A 19,898-nucleotide genomic window follows, 5' to 3' on the forward strand; every position below is an offset into this window, starting at 1 on the left:
GCCGCTGCCGAACCCGGGGCTTATCTGCGCAGCACCCGCCAGCCGAGGGACGGGCCGCATGACCTGGCCGCCCAGCGCCCGGCACACTGCTTGGCCCCGCTCCGGGACGCTGCCACCCCGGGGCTTAGATCCACGGCACCTGCGGCCTTGGGCCGGGCGGCGCGCCCGGGATGCCCCACGCCCGCCCCCGCCCTCGGCACCGCAATGGGCCGCTGCCGACCCCAGGGTTTAGCTCCGCGGCACCCGCGGGCGAGGGCCGGGCCACGCGCCCGGGCCTCCCCGCGCCCATCCCGACCCTCGGCCGCGCTCCTGGCCGCTGCCGACCCTGGGGATTAGCTCTGTAGCACCCGCTGCCGGAGGGACGGGCCGCGCGCCCAGGCCACCCCACGCGCATCCCGGCCCTCAACCCCGCTCTGGGCTGCTGCCGACCCCGGGGCTTAGTTCCGCGGCATGCGTCGTCGGATTGTCGGGCCGCTCGCCCGGGCCGCCCCGAGCTGGCCAAGCCCTGGCCCCGCGCCGAGCCGCTGCCGACCCTGGGGCTTAGCTCCGCGGCACCCGCCGGCGGAGGCAGGGTCCGCCTGCGCGTGCCGTCCGCGTTCGGCTCGGCCCTCGGCCCTGTTCCGGGCCGCTGCCTCCCCGGGGCTTAGCTCCGCGGCACCCGCCGGCAGAAGGCCGGGCTGCTCTCCCGGGCTGCCCCGCGCCCGGCCCGGCCCTCGACCCCACACCTGGCTGCTGCTGACCCCAGGGCTTAGCTCCGCGGCACCCGCGGACCGAGGAACCGGCCGCGCTCCCAGGCCGCATCATGCCCATCCCAACCTTTAGCCGCGCACCGGGCCACTGCCGAAACCGGGCCATAACTCCACGGCACCCGCAACCCGAGGGCCGGGCCGCGTGGCCTGGCCGCCCCGTGCCTTGCCCAGCCCCAGGCCTCGCTCCAGGCCGCTGCCGACCCCGGGGCTTAGATCCTCGGCACCCGCGGTCGAGGGCCGGGCGGCGACCCTGGGCAGCTCCCAACCCGCTCCGGTCCTGGGTCCCCCACCGGGCTGCTGCTGAAACCGGGGCTTAGCTCCGCGACACCGGCCGGCAGAGGCCCGGGCCGCGTGCCTGGGCCGCCCCGCACCCTGCCCGGCACTCAGCCCCGCTCCAGGCCGCTGCCGACCCCGGGGCTTAGCTCCGCGGTACCCTCCGGCGGAGGGTCGGACCACGGGCCTGGGACAGCCGAGTCAGGCCTGGCCCTTGGCCCCGCTCTGGGCCGCTTCCGACCCCGGGTCTTAGCTCACGGCACCCGCGGGTCGAGGGCCAGGCCTCGCACCGGGGCGGCCCCTCACTCTGCCCGGCCGTGCACTGGGGGCGCCCCGCGCCCGACCATGCCCTAGCCACTCTCCGGGCCGCTTTCGAACCCGGGGCTTAGGTCCGTGTCACCCGCGGCGGAGGGCCAGTCCGCGCGCCCGGGCCTGCCGCGTCCGGCCGGGCCCTCGGCCAGTCCGATCCCCTGCCAACCCAGGGTCTTAGCTCCGCGGTACCCGCCGGCCGAGGTCCGGGCCATGCGCCCAGGCCGCCCTGAGCCCGGCCCGGCCGTCGGCCCCGCTCCGGGCCTCTGCCGATCCCGGGGGTAGCTCCGCGGCACCTGCGGTCCGAGGGACCGGCTACGCTCCGGGCTGCTTCCGACCCAGGGGCTTCGCTCCGCGGCACCTGCCGGCGGAGGGCCGTGACATGCAGCTGGGCCGCCCCGCACACGGCACGGCCCTTGGCCCCGTTCCAGGCTGCTTCCGACCCCAGGGCTTAACTCCGTGACACCCGCCGGCCGAGGGCCAGGCTGCGCGGCCTACCCCCCCGCACCCTGCCCAGCCCTCGGCCCCGTTCCGGGCCGCTGCCAACCCCGGGGCTTGGATTCGCGGCACCCGCGGGAGAGGGCCAGGCGGCGCACCCGGATCGCCAACCACCCGGCCCGGCCCTCGGCCCCGCTCAGGTCCGCTGCCCACCCCGGGGCTTAGCTCCGCGGCACCCGCGGGTCGAGGGCCAGGCCACGCGCCCGGGCCACCCCACGCCCGGCTAGGTCCAGGCCCCACTCCATGCGGCTGCCGATCCTGGGGCTTAGCTCCGTGGCACCCGTCAGCGGAGGGCCATTCCACGCGCCCGGGCCAGCCGCGTTCGGCCCGGCCCTCAGCCCCGCTCCAGGACGCTGCCGACCCCGGGGCTTAGATCCTCGGCACCTGCAAACCGAGGGCTGGGCCGCGAGGCCTGGCCGCCCCACGCCCAGCACAGCCCCCGGCCCCGCTACGGGCCGCTGCCGACCCCGGAGGTTAGATCCTCGGCACCCGCCAGCCGAGGGACGGGCCGCACGCCCGGGCGGCCCCTCGCCATATGCGGCCCTCGGCCCCGCTCCGGGCTGGGGCCGACCACGGGGCTTAGCTCCTAGGAACCTGTGGGCCGAGGGCCGGGCCGTGCGCCCGGACCTCCCCGCACCCATCCCGACCCTCGGCCGTGCTCCGGGCCGCTGCCTACCCCTGGGGCTTAGCTCCATAGCACCCTCCGCTGGAGCACCGGGACACGCGCCCAAGCCACCCTGCGCCTGGCCCAGCCCTCGACCCCGCTCCGGGCCCTTGCCGACCCCGGGGTATAGCTCCGCGACATGCATCGTCGGAGGGCCGGGCCGCGTGCCCGGGCCGCCGCACGCCAGCCAAGCCCTGGCCACGCTCCAAGCCGCTGCTGACCCCGGGGCTTAGCTCCGCGGAACCCGCGGTTCAAATGCCGGGTGCGCGCCCGGGCCGCCCCACACCCGTCCTGGCTCTGGCCCCGCTCCAGGGGGCTGCCGACCCCGGGGCTTAGCTCCGTGGCACCCCCGGTCGAGGGCCGGGCAGCGCGCCCGGGCCACCCCGAGCCCGCCCCGGCCCTGGGTCCCGCTCTGGGCCGCTGCCGACACCGGGGCTTAGCTCCGCGGCACATGCCGACGGAGGGCCGGGCCGCGTGCCTGGGTGGCCCCGCACCCTGCCAGGCCCTCGGCCCCGTTCCGGGCTGCTGCTGACCCAGGGGCTTAACTCCACAGCACCCGCTGGCTGAGGACCAGGCCACGCGGCCTGCCCGACCCGTGCAGTGACCTGCCCTCGGCCCCGCTCAAGGCCGCTGCCGACACCGGGGCTTGGATTCGCGGCACCCGCGGGAGAGGGCGGGGTGGAGCACCCAGGCCACATCGCGCAGGACAAGCACTGGCCCCACTCCGAGCCAATGCTGACCCCGTGGCTTAGCTCCACAGCACCAGCAGGCCGAGGGTGGGGCCGCGCACCCGGGCCCCCCAGCTTGCATCCCGACCCTCGACCGCGCTGCGGGCCGCTGCCGAGCCCGGTGCTTAGCTCCGCAGAACCCGCCGGCCGAGGGCCGGCCACACGCCCAGGCCGACCCATGCCCGGCCCTGCCGTCAGCCCCACTCCGGGCCTCTGCCGACCCCGGGGGTAGCTCCGCGGCACCTGCGGGCCGAGGGCCCGGCCGCGTGCCCGGGCTGCCCCACACCCGTCCCGACCCTCGGCAGTGCTCTGGGCCGCTGCCGACCCCGGGGCTTCGCTCCGCGGCACCCACCGGCGGACGGCCGTGACACTTGCCCGGGCCGCCTAGCGCCCGGCCCGGCCCTCAGCCCAGTTCCAGGCTGCTGCTGACCCCGGGGCTTAACTCCGCGGCCCCCGCCGGCGAGGGCCGTGCCGGGAGGCCTGCCCGACCTGCGCGCTGCCCGGTCCTCGGCCCCGCTCCGGGCCGCTGCCGGCCCCGGGGCTTGGATTCGCGGCACCCGCGGGAGAGGGCCGGGCGGCGCACCCAGTCCACGTCGCGCCCGGCCTGGCCCTCGGCCCCACTCCGGGCCGCTGCCATGCCCGGAACTTAGCTCCACGGCACCCATCAGCGGAGCGCCAGTCCACGCGCCAGGGCCGGCCGCATCCGGCCCGGCCCTCGGCCCCGCTCCAGGCCGCTGCATACCCCGCGGCTTAGCTCCGCGGCACCCGGGGTCAAGGGCCGGGCCGCGCGCCCAGGCCGCCCCGCGCCCGGCATGGCCTTCGGCCCCGTTCCTGGCCGCTGCCAAACCCGGGGCTTAGCTCCGCGGCAACCGCGGGCCGAGGGCCAGGTTGCGCGCCCAGGCCGCTCCGCGCCCGTCCCGACCCTCGCCCGTGCTTCTGGCCGCAGGAGACTCCGGCCGTAGTTCCGCGGCACCCGCCGGTGGAGGGTCGGGCCGCACACCTGGGCCGCCCCGCGCCATATCCGGCCCTCGGCCCCACTCTGGGCCGCGGCCGATCACGGGGCTTAGCTCCGTGGAACCCGTGGGCCGAGTGCCGGGCGTGTGCCTGGGCGTCCCCGCGCCCATCCCAATCCTCGACCGCGCTCCTGGCCGTAGGAGACTCCGTCCTTAGCTCCGCGGCACCCGCCGGCGGAGGGACAGGGCGCGCGTCCGGGCCGCCCTGCGCCATATCCGGCCCTCGGCCCCGGTCCGGGCCGCTGCTGACCCCGGAGCTTAGCTCCGTGGCACCCGCGGGCCGAAGGTGATGCCGCGCGCCCGGGCCGCCCAGCGCGCATCCCGACCCTCGACCGCTCTGCGGGCCACTGCCGACCCCGGTGCTTCGCTCCACGGCACCTGCCGGCAGAGGACCGGGCTGCGAGCCCGGACCGTCCGCATCTGGCTCAGCCCTCGGCAACGCTCCGGGCCGCTGCTGACCCCGGGGCTTAGTTCCGCGGCACCCACCGGTGGAGGGCAGGTCCGCGCGCCCGGGCCTGCCGCGTCTGGCCGGGCCCTCAGCCCCTCTCCGGGCCCCTGCCGACCCCGGGGCTTAGCTCCGTGGTACCCGCCGGCCGAGGGCCGGCCACACGCCCAGGCCAACCCGTGCCCAGCCCTGCCGTCGGCCCCGCTCCGGGCCTCTGCCAACCTCGGGGGTAGCTCCGCGGCACCTGCGGGCCGAGGGCCCGGCGTCACTCCCGGGCTGCCCCACGCCCGTCCCGACCCTCGGCCTCCCTCCGGGCCACTGCCGACCCCGGGGATTCGCTCCGCGGCACCCGCCGGCGGAGGGCCGTGACACTTGCCCGGGCCGCCCAGCGCCCGGCCCGGCCCTCAGCCCCGTTCCGGGCAGCTGCTGACCCCGGGGCTTAACTCCGCGGCACCCGCCGGCCGAGGGCCGGGCCGGGAGGCCTGCCTGACCCGCGCGTTGCCCGGCCCTCGGCACCGCTCCGGGCCGCTGCCGCGCCCGCAGCTTAGCTCCGTGGCTCCCGCGGGTCGCGGGCCGGGCCGCGCGCCCGGGACGCCCCACGCCCGGCCCGGCCCTGGCCCCACTCCAGGCGGCTGCCGACCACAGGGCTTGGCTCCGTGGCACCCGTCAGTGGAGCGCCAGTCCACGCGCCAGGGCCGGCCACATCCGGCCCGCCCCTCGGCCCCGCTCTGTGCCGCTGCCAACCCCGCGGCTTAGCTCCGCGGCACCCGCGGGCAAGGGCAAGGCCGCGCGCCCCGGGCCGTCCCGCGACCGGCATGACCCTCGGCCCCGTTCCTGGCTGCTGCCAAACCCGGGGCTTAGCTCCGCGGCACCCGCGGGCCGAGGGCCGGGCTGCGCTCCCGGGCCGCTCCGCGCCCGTCCCGACCCTCGCCCGCGCTTCTGGTCGCAGGAGACTCCGGCCTTAGCTCCGCGGCACCCGCCGGCGGAGGGTCGGGCCGCACACCCGGGCCGCCCTGCGCCATATCCGGCCCTCGGCCCCGCTCCGGGCTGCTTCTGACCCCGGGGCTTAGCTCCGCGGCACCCGCCGTTAGAGGGCCTGAGCGATCGCCCAGGCCGCCCCGCATCGGCCAAGCCCTGGCCCCACTCCAAGCTGCTGCCGACCCCGGGGATTAACTCTGCGGCACCCGCGGGCCGAGGCTGATGCCGCGCACCCTACCACCCAGAGCGCATCCCGACCCTCGACCGCGCTGCGGGCCGCGGCCGACCCCGGTGCTTCGCTCCACGGCACCTGCCGGTGGAGAAACGGGTTGCAAGCCCGTGCCGGCCACATCCGGCTCAACCCTCGGCAACTTTCCGGGCCGCTGCCAACACTGGGGCTAACTGCGCAGCACCCGCCAGCCGAGGGCCGGGCCGCGTGGCTTGACCGCCCCTCGACCGGCCCGCCCCTCGTCCCTGCTCCGGGCCGCTGCCGACCCTGGGTCTTAGATTCGCTGCACCCGCGGGCGAGGGCCGGGCGGCGCGTCCAGGCCGCCCCGCCCCCGTCCAGGCTCATGGCCCCACTCCGGGCCGCTGCCGACCCCGGGGCTTAGGTCCGTGGCATGCACTGGCGGAGTGCGGGTCCGCGCGCCTGGGCCGCCAAACACCCGGCCCCACCCTCGCCCCGCTTCAGGCCGCTGCCGAACCCGGGGCTTAACTGCGCAGCACCCGCCAGCCGGCCCTGCTCCGGGACGCTGCCACCCCGGGGCTTGGATCCATGGCACCCTCCGGCGGAGGGTCGGACCGCGGGCCTGGAACAGCCACGTCTGACCTGGCCCTCGGCCCCGCTCTGAGCCGCTGCCGAACTCGGGGCTTAGCTCCAAGGCACCCGCGGGTCGTTGGCCGGACCTCGCACCGGGGCCGTCCCGCACCCTGCCCGGCCGTGCACCGGGGCCGCCCCATGCCCGGCCAGGCCCTGGCCACTCTCCAGGCCGCTGCCAACCCCGGGGCTTAGCTCCGCGGCACCCGCCGGCGAGGGCCGGTCTGCGCTCCCAGGCCTGCCGTGTCCGGCCGGGCCCTCGGCCCCGCTCCGGGCCTCTGCCGACCACGGGGGTAGCTCCGCAGCACCTGCAGGCCGAGGGGCCGGCCGTGCGCCCGGGCTGCCCCACGCCCGTCCCGACCCTGGGCTGCGCTCCGAGCCGCTGCCGCCACAGTGCTTCGCTCCGCGTCACCCGCTGGAGGAGGGCCGTGACACGCGCCCAGGCCACCCCGTGCCCGGCCCGGCCCTTGACCCCGTTCCTGGCTGCTGCCGACCCCGGGGCATAACTCCGCTGCAACCGCCGGCCGATGGCCGGGCAGCGTGCCTGGGCCGCCCCGTGACTGGCCCGGCCCTAGGCCCCACTCCGGGCCGCTGCCGACCCTGAGGCTTGGATTCGCGGCACCCACGGGAGATGGCCGGGCTGCACACCCGGGCCGCCACGCGCCCATCCCGGCCCTCGGCCCCGCTCAGGTCCGCTGCCGACCCCAGGACTTAACTCCGCGGCACCCGCGGGCGATGGACGGGCCGCGGGCCCGGGCCACCCCGCGACCGGCCCGGCCCTCAGCCCCACTGCGGGCCGCTGCCGACCCCGGCGCTTAGCTCCGCGGCACCCGCGGGTCGAGGGCCGGGCCGCACGCCTGGGCCGCCCCACGCCCGGCCAGGCCCTGGCCCCGCTCCAGGCGGCTGCCGACCCCGGGGCTTAGCTCCGCGGCACCCGCCGGCGGAGGGCCGGGCCGCGCGCCCGGGCCGCCCCGCGCCATATTCAGCCCTCGGCCCCGCTCCGGGCTGCTGCCGACCATGGGGCTTATCTCCGTGGAACCCGTGGGCCGAGGGCCGGCCGCGCGGCCGGGCTGCCACGCGCCCATCCCGGCCCTCGGCCCCGCTCAGGTCCGCTGCCGACCCCAGGACTTAACTCCGCGGCACCCGCGGGCGATGGACGGGCCGCGCGCCCGGGCCACCCCGCGACCGGACCGGCCCTCAGCCCCACTCCGGGCCTCTGCCGACCCCGACGCTTAGCTCCGCGGCACCCGCGGGTCGAGGGCCGGGCCGCACGCCTGGGCCGCCCCACGCCCGGCCAGGCCCTGGCCCCGCTCCGGGCCACTACCGACCCCAGGGTTTAGATCCTCGGCACCCATGGTCGAGGGCCGGGCAGCGCGCCTGGGCTGCCCCGCACCGTGCCCGGCACTCCGCCCCGCTCCGGGCCACTGCCGACCCCGTGGCTTAGCTCCGCGGCACCCTCCAGCGGAGGGTCGGACCACGGGCCTGGAACAGCCGCGTCCGGCCTGGCCCTCGGCTCCACTCTGGGCCGCTGCCGACCCCGGGGCTTAGCTCCAAGGCACCCGCGGGTCGTTGGCTGGGCCTCCCACCGGGGCCGCCCCGCACCCTGCCCGGCCGCGCACCGGGTCTGCCCCGCCTCCAGCCTGGCCCTGGCCACTCTCCAGGCCGCTGCCGACCCCGGGGCTTAGCTCCGTGGCACCTGCCGGCGGAGGGCCCGTCCGCGCGCCCGGGCCTGCCGCGTCCGGCCGGGCCCTCGGCCCCTCTCCGGGCCCGTGCCGACCCCGGGACTTAGCTCCGCGGTACCCGCCGACCGAGGGCCGGGTCACGCGCCCAGGTCGCCCCGCACCCGGCCCTGCCGTCAGCCCCGCTCCAGGCCTCTGCCGACCCCGGGGTAGCTCTGCGGCACCTGCGGGCCGAGGGTCCGGCCGTGCACCCGGGCTGCTCCACGCCCGTCCCGACCCTCTGCTGCGCTCCGGGCCACTGCCGACCCCGGGGCTTCACTCCGCGTCTCCCGATGGCGGAAGGCCGTGACACGCGGCCTGCCCGACCCGCGCCCGGCCCAGCCCTCGGCCCCGTTCCGGGCTGCTGCCGACCCCGGGGCTTAACTCCGCTGCACCCGCCGGACGAGGACCGGGCCGCGCGGCCTGCCCGACCCGCGCCCTGCTCCGCCCTCGGCCCCGCTCCGGGCCGCTGCCGACCCCAGGGCTTGGATTCGCGGCACCCGTGGGTCGAGAGCCGGGCCGCGCGCCCAGGCCGCCCCACGTCCAGCCAGGCCCTGGCTCCGCTCCAGGTGGCTGCCGACCCCGGGGCTTAGCTCCGTGACACCCATCAGCGGAGGGCCAGTCCACGCGCCCGGGCCGGCCGCGTCTGGCCCAGGCCTCGGCCCCGCTCCGGGCCGCTGCCGACCCCAGGGCTCAGATCCTCGGCACCCGCGGTCGAGGGCTGGGCAGCGCGCCCGGGCAGCCCCGAGCCCGCCCTGGCCCTGCGCCCCGCTCCGGGACGCTGCCGACCCTGGGGCTTAGCTCCGCGGCTCCGGCCGGCGGAGCGACGGGCCGCGTGCCTGGGCCGCCCCGCACCCTGCCCGGCACTTGGCCCCGCTCAAGGCCGGTGCCGACCCCAGGGCTTAGCTCCACGGCACCCGCGGGTCGAGGGCCGAGCCTCGCACAGGGGCCGCCCCGCGTCCGACCTCGCCCTAGGTCCCGCTTCGGGCCGCTGCCGACCCCGGGGCTAACTGTGCAGCACCCGCCAGCCAAGGGCCGGGCCGCGCGGTCTGGCGGCCCCTCGCCCAGCCCGCCCCTCGGCCCCGCTGCCGAACCCGGGGCTTAGCTCCACGGCATGCGCAGGCGAAGTGCCGGTTAGCATGCCCGGGCTGCCAAACGCCCGGCCCCGCCCTCTGCCCCGCTCCGGGCCGCTGCCACCCCGGGGCTTAGCTCTGCAGCACCCGCCAGCGGAGGGCCGAGCCGTGCGCCTTGGCGGCACCCTCGTCCGGCACGGCCCACGGCCCTGCTCAGGCCGCTGCTGAACCCGTGGCTTAGCTTCACGGTACCCGCCGGCGGAGAGCCGGGCCGAGCGCCCGTGCCGCCCCGAGCCCGTCCCAGCCCTCAGCCCCGCTCCGGGCCGCAGCCGACACCGGAGCTTAACTCCGCGGCACCCCCCTGCCGAGGGCTTGGCCGCGCATCCTTGTAGCCCCGTGCCCGGTCCGGCCCTCGGCCCCGTTCCGGGCTGCTGCCGACCCCGGGGCTTAACTCCGCTGCACGTGCCGGCCGAGAGCCGGGCCACGCGGCCTGCCCGACCCGCGCCCTGCCCCGCCCTCGGCCCCTCTCCGGGCCGGTGCCGACCCCAGGGCTTGGATTCGCGGCACCCGTGGGAGAGGGCCGGGCGGCGAACCCGGGCCGCCTCGCGCCCGGCCCGGCACTCGGACCCGCTCAGGTCCGCTGCCGACCCCGGGACTTAACTCCGCGGCACCCGCGGGTAGAGGGCCGGGCCGCGCGCCCGGGCCGCCCCACGTCCAGCCAGGCCCTGGCCCCATTCCAGGCGGCTGCCGACCCCGGGGCTTAGCTCCGTGACACCCGTCAGCGGAGGGCCAGTCCACGTGCCCGGGCTGGCCGCGTCCGGCCCGCGCCTCGGCCCCGCTCCGGGCCACTGCCAACCCCAGGGCTTAGATCCTTGGCACCCGCGGTCGAGGGCCGGGCTGCGCGCCCGGGCAGCCCCGAGCCCGCCTCGGCCCTGCACCCCACTCCGGGACGCTGCCGACCCCGGGGCTTAGCTCCGAGGCACCGGGCCAGCGGAGGGCCGGGCCGCATGCCTGGGCCGCCCCGCACCCTGCCCGGCACTCGGCCCCGCTCCAGGCCGCTGCCCACCCCGGGGCTTAGCTCAACGGCACCCGCGGGTCGAGGGCCGGGCCTCGCACTGGGGCCGCCCCGCACCCTGCCTGGCCACGCACCGGGGCCGCCCCGCGCCTGGCCTCTCCCTAGGTCCCGCTCCGGGCCGCTGTCGACCCCGGGGCTAACTGCGCAGCATCCGCCAGCCGATGGCCGGGCCTGCGCGGTCTGGCCGCCCCTCGCCCAGGCCGCCCCTCGGCCCCGCTGCCGACCCCGGGGCTTAGCTCCACGGCATGTGAAGGCGGAGTGCCGGTTATCGTGCCCGGGCTGCCAAATGCCCGGCCCCGACCTCACCCTGCTCCAGGCCGCTGCCAAACCCAGGGCTTAGATCCACATCACCCGCGGACCGTGGGCCGGGCCGCGAGCCCGGCTGCCCCGCGACCGGCCGGCCCTCTGCCCCGCTCCGGGCTGCTGCCAGCCCGGGGCTTAGCTCCGCAGCACCCGCCGGCGGAGAGCCAGGCCGAGCGCCCGTGCTGCCCCGAGCCCCTCCCAGCCCTCAGCCCCGCTCCGTGCCACAGCCGACACCGGAGCTTAACTCCGCGGCACCCCCCTGCCGAGGGCTGGGCCGCGCGTCCTTGTAGCCCCGTGCCCGGTCCGGCTCTCGGCCCCGATCCGGACTGCTGCCAACCCCGGGGCCCCCCCGCGCCGGCCAAGCCCTGGCCCTGCTCCGAGCTGCTGCTGACCCCGGGGCTTAGCTCCGCGGCACCGCGGGTGAGGGCCGGGCCGCGTGCCCGTGGCGCCCTGCACCCGGCCCGGCCCTAGGCCTCCCTCCGGGCCGCTGCCGACCCTGGGGCTAACTGTGCAGCACCCGCCAGCCGAGGGCCGGGCCACGTGGCCTAGCCGCCCCTCGACCGGCCCGCCCCTCGACCCTGCTCCGGGCCGCTGCCGACCCTGGGTCTTAGATCAGCTGCACCCACGGCCGAGGCCGGGGCCACGCGCCCAGGTCGCCCCGCGCCCGGCCCGGCCGTTGGCCCCGCTCCGGGCATCTGCCGACCCCGGGGGTAGCTCTGCGGCACCTGCAGGCCGAGGGGCCGGCTGTGCGCCCGGGCTGCCCCACGCCCGTACCGACCCTCGGCCGCGCTCCGAGCCGCTGCCGACCCCAGTGCTTCGCTCCGCATCACCCGCCGGCGGAGGGCCGTGACACGCGCCAGTGCTGCTCCGTGCCCGGCCCAGCCTTCGACCCCGTTCCTGGCTGCTGCCGACCCCGGGGCTTGGATTCGCGGCACCCACGGGAGAGGGCCAGGCGGCGCACCCGGGTCGCCTCATGCCCGGCCCGGCCTCGGCCCCGCTCAGGTCCGCTGCCGACCCCGGGACTTAACTCCGCGGCACCCTCGGGCGATGGCCGGGCCGCGTGCCCGGGCCGCCCCGCGACCGGCCCGGCCCTCAGCCCCAATCTGGGCCACTGCTGACCCTGGGGCTTGGATTCGCGGCACCCGCGGGAGAGGCCCGGGTTGCACACCCGGGCCGCCAAGCGCCCGGCCCGGCCCTCGGCCCCGCTCAGGTCCGCTGCGATCCCGGGACTTAACTCCGCGGCACCCAGGGGTGATGGCCGGGCCGCGCGCCTGGCCGCCCCGCGACCGGCCCGGCCCTCGGCCCCACTCCAGGCCACTGCCGACCCCGGCGCTTTGCTCCGCGGCACCCGCGGGTTGAGAGCCGGGCTGCACGCCCGGGTCGCCCCACGCCCGGCCATGCCCTGGCCCCGCTCCAGGCGTCTGCTGACCCCGGGGCTTAGCTCTGCAGCACCCGCCGGTGGAGGGCCGGGCCGCGCGCCCGGTCCGCCCCGTGCCATTTTCAGCCCTCGGCCCCGCTCCGGGACGCTGCCGACCATGGTGCTTATCTCCCTGGAACCCGTGGGCCGAGGGCCGGCTGCGCGCCCGGGCCTCCCCGTGCCCATCCCAAACCTCGGCCGCGCTCCGGGCCGCTACATACCCCGGGGTTTAGATCCTCAGAACCGGCGGTCGAGGGCCGGGCAGCGCGCCTGGGCCGCCCCGAGCCCGCCCTGGCCCTGGGCACCAATACGGGCTGCTGCCAACCCCGGGACTTAGCTCCGTGGTACCCGCGGGCCGAGTGTCGGGTCACACGCCCAGGTCGCCCCGTGCCTGGCCCTGCCGTTGGCCCCGCTCCCATCCTCTGCCGACCCCGGGGGTAGCTCCACGTCACCTGCGGGCCGAGGGGCCGGCCGTGGGCCCGGGCTGCCCCACGCCCGTCCCGACACTCGGCCGCGCTCCGGGCCACTGCCGACCCCGTGGCTTAGCTCCATGGCACCCGCCGGCGGAGGTCCGGGCGCCCGTGCCTCCCTGCGCCCGGCCCGGCCCTTGGCCCCACTCAGGGCCACTGCCTACACCGGGGCTTAGCTCCGCGGCACCCGCGGGCGAGGGCCGGGCCGAGTGCCCATCTCGCCCCGTGCCCTGCCCTCTTCTAGGTCCCGCTCCGGGCCGCTGCCGACCACGGGGCTAACTGCGCAGCACCCGCCAGCCGAGGCCCGGGCCGTGCGGTCTGGCCACCCCTCTCCCGGCCTGCCCCTCGGCCCTGCTGCCGACCCCGGGGCTTAGCTCCATGGCATGCGCCGGCGGAGTGCCGGTTCGCGCGCCCGGGCCGCCAAACGCCCGGACCTGCCCTCGCCCAGCTCCAGGCCGCTGCCAACCCCGGGGCTTAGATCCCCCTCGTCCGGCCCGGCCCTCGGCCGTGCTCAGGGCCGCGGCTGACCCCGGGGCTTAGATCCGCGGCACCCGCGGGCGAGGTCCGGGCAGCGCGCTCAGCCTCCCCGCGCCCGCCCCGGCCCTCGGCCCCACTCCGGGCCGCTGCCGACCCGGGGCTTAGCTCCGCGGCACCCGCGGGGGAGGTCCGGTCAGCGCGCCTGGGCCGCCCCGTGCCCGCCCCGGCCCTCGGCCCCGCTCCGGGCCGCTGCCGACTCCAGGGCTTAGCTCCGTGGCACAAGCGGGCGCAGGCCGGGCCGCACGCCCGGGCTGCCCCGCGGCCGGCCCTGCCCTCGGCACCGTTCTGGGCCGCTGCCGAACCCGGGAATTAGCTCCACGGCACCCGCGGGCCGAGGGCCGAGCTGCGTGCCCGGGCCGCTCCGCGCCCCTCCCGACCCTCAGCACGCTCCTGGCCGCAGGAGACTCCGGGGCTTAGCTCCGCGGAACCCGCCGGCGGAGGTCCGTGCCGCATGCCCGGGCCGCCCCGCGCCCTCCCCAGCCCTCGGCCCTGCTCTGGGCCGCTGCTGACGCCGGTGCGTAGCTCTGCGGCACCCGCGGGCGGGGGCTGGGCCGTGCTCCTGGGCTGCCCCGCGCCCGGCCTGGCCCTCGGCTTCATTCCGGGCCACTGCAGAACACAGGGCTTAGCTCCGCGGCACCCGCGCCCAGGCAACTCGGCTCCCGTCCTGACCCTCAGCCGCACTCCTGGCTGCAGGAGATTCCGGCCTTAGCTCCGCGGCACTCCCCGGCGGAGGGCCGGGCCACACGCCCGAGCCGCCCCGTGCCATATCCGGCCCTCGGCCCCACTTCGGTCTGCGGCCGACCACGGGGCTTAGCTCCGTGGAACCCGTGGGCCGAGGGCCGTGCCGCACACCCGGGCCTCCCCGCGCCCATCCCGACCCTCGGCCGCGCTCCGGGCCGCTGCCGACCCCGGGTCTTATCTCCATAGCACCCGCCACCGGAGGGCCGGGCCACGCGCCCAGGCCACACCGCGCCCAGCCCGGCCCTCTACCCCGCTCCGGGCCCCTTCCTAACCCCGGGGCTTAGCTCCGCGGCATGCGTCATCGGAGGGCCGGGCAACGTGGCTGGTACGCCCCGCGCCGGCCAAGCCCTGGCCCCGCTCCGAGACGCTTCTGACGCCGGGGCTTAGCTCCGCGGCACCCGCCGGCAGAGGGAGGGTCCACATGTGCGGGCAGGCCGCGTCCGTCTCGGCCCTCGGTCCCGCTCCAGGCCGCTGCCAACCCCGGGGCTTAGGTCCGCGGCACCCGGGGTAGAGGGCCGTGCCGCGCACCCTGGCCACCCAGCACCCGTCCCAACCCTCGGCAGCGCTCCTGGCTTCAGGAGACTCCGCCCTTAGCTCCGCGGCAACCGCCGGCGGAGGGCCTGGCCGCGAGACCGGGCCGCCCCGCGCCATATTCGGCCCTCGGCCCCGCTCCGGGCCGCTGCCGACCATGGGGCTTAGCTCCGGGCACCCGTGGGCCGAGGGCCGGGCTTGGCCGCTGCCGACCCCGGGGCTTAGCTCCGCGGCACCCGCCGTTAGAGGGCCGGGCCGCTCGCCCGGGCCACCCCGCGCCTGCCAAGCCCTGACCCTGCTCCGAGCCGCTGCAAACCCCGGGGCTTAGCTCCGCGGCACCCGCGGGCCGGGGTGGGGCCGCGCGCCCGGGCCGCCCAGCGCGCATCCTGACCCTCGACCGCGCTGTGGGCCACTGCTGAACACGGTGCTTCACTCCGCGGCACCTGCCGGCAGAGGGCTGGGCTGTGCACCCAGGCCGCCACATGCCCATCCCGACCTTCGGCCGCGCACCGGGCCACTGCCGAAACCGGGCCATAACTCCGTGGCAACCGCAAGCCGAGGGCCGGGCCATGTGCCCAGGCCACCCCGCTCCCATACCGGCCCTCAACCCGCTCTGGGCCGCTGCCGACAATGGGGCTTAGCTCCGCGGAACCCGCCGGCGGAGGTCCGTGCCGCATGCCCGGGCCGCCCCGCGCCCTCCCCAGCCCTCGGCCCTGCTCCGGGCCGCTGCTGATGCCGGTGCGTAGCTCTGCGGCACCCGCGGGTGGGGGCTGGGCCGTGCTCCTGGGCTGCCCCGCGCCCGGCCCGGCCCTCGGCTTCATTCCGGGCCACTGCGGAACCCAGGGCTTAGCTCCGCGGCACCCGCGCCCAGGCAACTCGGCTCCCGTCCTGACCCTCAGCCGCGCTCCTGGCTGCAGGAGATTCCGGCCTTAGCTCCGCGGCACTCCCCGGCGGAGGGCCGGGCCACACGCCCGAGCCGCCCCGCGCCATATCCGGCCCTCGGCCCCACTTCGGTCCGCGGCCGACCACGGGGCTTAGCTCCGTGGAACCCGTGGGCCGAGGGCCGTGCCGCACACCCGGGCCTCCCCGCGCCCATCCCGACCCTCGGCCGCGCTCCGGGCCGCTGCCGACCCCGGGGCTTATCTCCGTAGCACCCGCCACCGGAGGGCCGGGCCACGCGCCCAGGCCACACCGCGCCGGGCCCGTCCTTCTACCCCGCTCCGGGCCCCTTCCTAACCCCGGGGCTTAGCTCCGCGGCATGCGTCATCAGAGGGCCGGGCAACGTGGCTGGTACGCCCCGCGCCGGCCAAGCCCTGGCCCCGCTCCGAGCCGCTTCTGACACCGGGGCTTAGCTCCGCGGCACCCGCCGGCAGAGGGAGGGTCCACATGTGCGGGCCGGCTGCGTCCGACTCGGCCCTCGGTCACGCTCCAGGCCGCTGCCAACCCCGGGGCTTAGGTCCGCGGCACCCGCGGTAGAGGGCCGTGCCGCGCACCCTGGCCACCCAGCACCCGTCCCAACCCTCGGCAGCGCTCCTGGCTTCAGGAGACTCCGCCCTTAGCTCCGCGGCAACCGCCGGCGGAGGGCCTGGCCGCGAGACCGGGCCGCCCCGCGCCATATTCGGCCCTCGGCCCCGCTCCGGGCCGCTGCCGACCATGGGGCTTAGCTCCGGGCACCCGTGGGCCGAGGGCCGGGCTTGGCCGCTGCCGACCCCGGGACTTAGCTCCCCGGCACCCGCCGTTAGAGGGCCGGGCCGCTCGCCCGGGCCACCCCGCGCCTGCCAAGCCCTGACCCTGCTCCGAGCCGCTGCAAACCCCGGGGCTTAGCTCCACGGCACCCGCGGGCCGGGGTGGGGCCGCGTGCCCGGGCCGCCCAGCGCGCATCCTGACCCTCGACCGCGCTGTGGGCCGCTGCTGAACCCGGTGCTTCACTCCGCGGCACCTGCCGGTGGAGGGCTGGGCTGCGCACCCAGGCCGCCACACGCCCATCCCGACCTTCGGCCGCGCACCGGGCCACTGCCGAAACCGGGCCATAACTCCGTGGCAACCGCAAGCCGAGGGCCGGGCCGTGTGCCCAGGCCACCCCGCTCCCATACCGGCCCTCAACCCGCTCTGGGCCGCTGCCGACCCTGGGGCTTAGCTCCGCTGAACCCGCCGGTGGAGGTCCGGGCCGCCCCGCCCCCGGACCGGCTCTCGGCCCCGCTACGGGCCGCTGAGACCCCAGGGCTTAGCTCCGCATCATGCACCGGCAGAGTGCTGGTCCGCGTGCCCGGGCCGCCCAACGCCCGGTCCGGCCCTCGCCCCGCTCCGGCCACTGCCGACCCCGGGGCTTAACTGCGCAGCACCCGCCAGCCGAGGGACTGGCCGCTTGGCCTGGCCGCCCCACGCACGGCCAGCCGCTCGGCCCTGCTCCGGGTCGCTGAGACCCCACGACTTAGCTCCGCTGAACCCGACGGTGGAGGTCTGTGCCACGCGCCCGGTCTGCCCCGCGCCTGGCCCGCCCCTCGGCCCCGCTCCGGGCCGCTGCCGACTCTGGGGCTTAGATCTGCGGCACCCGCTGGCGAGGGCCAGTCGGCGCGCCGAGGCCGCCACGCCCCCGGACCAGCTCTCGGCCCCGCTACGGGCCGCTGAGACCTCAGGGCTTAGCTCCGCATCATGAACTGGCGGATTGCCGGTCCGCGCGCCCGGGCTGCCCAACGCCCGGACCGGCCCACGCCCCACTCCGGCCACTGCCGACCCCGGGGCTTAACTGCGCAGCACCCGCCAGCCGAGGGACTGGCCGCTTGGCCTGGCCGCCCCGTACCCGGCCCGCCGCTCGGCCCCGCTCCGGGACGCTGCCGACCCCGGGGTTTAGATCCCCGGCACCCGCGGGTGAGGGCCGGGTGACACGCCCGGGACGCCCCGCGCCCAGCCCGGCCATCGGCCCCGTTCTGGGCCGCTGCTGACCCCGGGGCTTAGCTAGGCGGCACCCGCCAGAAGAGGGCCGGTCCGTGCGCCCGGGACGCCCTGTGCCCGGCCCAGCCCTCTACCCCCCTCCGGACCCCTGCCTACCCTGGGTCTTAGCTCTGCGGCATGCGTCGTCAGAGGGCCGGGACGCCCCACACCGGCCAAGTCCTGGCCCCACTCTGAGCCGCTGCTGACCCCGGGGCTTATCTCCACGGCACCCGCCGGCGGAGGGAGGGTCCGCGCGCGCGGGCCCGCCACGTCTGTCTCGGCCCTCGGCCCCGCTCCGGGCCGCTGTCGACCCCGGTTCTTAGCTCCGCGGCACCCGCCGTTAGAGGGCTGGGCCGCTCGCCCGGGCCGCCCCGTCCCGGCCAAGCCCTGGCCCCGCTCTGAGCCGCTGCCTACCCTGGGGCCTAACTTCGCGGCACCCGCGGGCCGATGGTGGATTCGCGTGCCCGGGCAGCCCAGCGCGCATCCCGACCCTCGACCGCGATGCGGGCCGCTGCCGACCCAGGTGCTTTGCTCCGCGGCACCTGCCGGCGGAGGGCCGGGCCGCGTGCACGGGATGGCCACGTCCGTCTTGGCCTCGGCCCCGCTCTGGACCGCTGCCTACCCCGGGGCTTAGCTCCGTGGCACCTGCAGGCAGAGGGCTGGGCCGCGCGCCCTGGACAGCCCGCGCCCATACTGACACTCGGCCACGCTCCACACCGCTGCCGACCCCAGGGCTTAGCTCCGCGGCACCCGCGGGCCGAGATATGGGGCCGCAGGCCCGGGCCGTCTGGCGCCTTGCACGGCCCTCGGCCCCGCTCCCGGCTGCTGCCGACCCTGGGGCTTAGCTCCGCGGCAACCGCGGGTGGAGGGCCGGGCCACGCGCCCGGGCCGCACCACGCCTGTCCCTGCCTTCGGCCCCACTTCGGACCGCTGCCGATCCCGGGGCTTAGCTCCGCGGCACCCGCTGGCAGAAGGCCTGTCTACGCGCCCGAGCTGCCCAGCGCCCGGTCCGGCCCTCGGTCCTGCTCCGGGCAGCTGCCGACCCCGGGCCTTAGTTCCACAGCACCAGCAGGCCACGGACCGGGCCGCGCTCCCGGGTCGCCCCGCACCCGGCACGTCCCTCGGCCCTGCTCCGGTCCGCCTCTGACCCTGGGGCTTAGCTCCTCAGCAACCCCCGGCGGAGGTCCGGGCCCCGCACCTGGGCTGCACCGTGCCCAGAACGGCAATCGGCCCTGCTCTGGGCAGCTGCCGACCCCGGGGCTTAACTTCGCGGCACCAACACGCCGAGGGCCGGGCCACGTGCCCGGAACCGCCCGCGCCCATACCAACACTCGGGCACGTTCCAGACCGCTGCCGACCCCGGGGCTTAGCTCCGCGGCACCCACAGGCCAAGGGTCAGGCCTCGAGCCGGGGGGGCCCCGCTCCCGTCCTGTCCTTGGCCCCGCTCCAGACCGCTGACCACCCTGGGGCTTAGCTCCACGGCACCCGTGGGCCTAGAGATGGGGCCGCGCGCCCGGGCCGTCCCGCGCCTTGCCCGGCCCTCGGCCCCGCTCCCGGCTGCTGCCGACCCTGGGGCTTAGCTCCGGTGCACCCGCCGGCGGAGGACAGGGCCACGCGCCCTAGTCACCCCACGCCTGGCCCGGCCCTCGACCCCGCTCTGGGCCGCTGCCTACCCCGGGGATTAGCTCCACAGTACCCGCCGGCCAAGGGACGGGCCGTGCGCCCGGGCCGCCCCACTCCCGGCACGTACCTCGGTCCCGCTCCTGGCCGCTGTGACGCAGGGGCTTAGCTCCGCGGCACCACCCAGCGGAGGGCAGGGCTATGCGCCGCAGCCGGCCTGCTCCTTTCCCGACACTCGGGCGCGTTCCGGGCCGCTGCCGACCCCAGGACTTAGCTCTGCGGCACCCGCCGGTGGAGGGGCAGACTGCGCGCACTGGCTGCCCCGCGCCCGGTCCGGCACTTGGCCCAGCTCCGGGCCGCTGCCGACACCGGGGCTTAGCTCCACGCCACCCGCCAGCGGAGGGCCTGGCCGCGCGCCCGGGCCATCCAACGCCCAGTTTTGCCTTCGGCCCCAGTCCGGGCTGCTGCCAACACCGGGGCTTAGCTCCGCGGCACAGGCGGGCCGAGGGCCGGGCTGCGCCGGGGCCGCCCAGCGCCTGGCCCGGCCCTGGCCCCGCTCCGGGTCACTGTCAACCCCGGGCCTTAGCTCCGCGGCACCAGCAGGCCGAGAGCGGGGGCGCGCGCTTGGGACTGCCCGCGCCCGGACCGGCCCTCGGTGACGCTCCGGGCCACTGCTGACCCCTGGGCTTAGCTTTGCGGCTCCCGGGGCCGAGGTCCGGGACGTGCGCCCGGGCCGCAACGCGCCCAACCCAGCCCTCGGCCCCGTCCCGGTCCGCTGCCGACCCCTGGGATTAGCTCTGCAGCACCCGCCGGCGGAAGGCCTGGCCGCGCGCCCGGGCCGCCGCGCGCCCAGCCTGGCCCTCGGCCCCGCCCCGGGCCGCTGCTGACCCCGGGGCTTAGCTCCGCGGCACCCACGGTCCGAGGGCCGAGCCGCCCGCCCGGGCCGCACAGTGCCCGGCTTGGTCCTCGGCCCCGCTCCGGGCCGCTGCTGACCCCTGGGCTTAGCTC

The sequence above is a fragment of the Sorex fumeus genome, unplaced genomic scaffold (assembly GCF_029834395.1).
Source record: "Sorex fumeus unplaced genomic scaffold, SorFum_2.1 ptg000167l, whole genome shotgun sequence".
Taxonomy (NCBI): Eukaryota; Metazoa; Chordata; class Mammalia; order Eulipotyphla; family Soricidae; genus Sorex; species Sorex fumeus.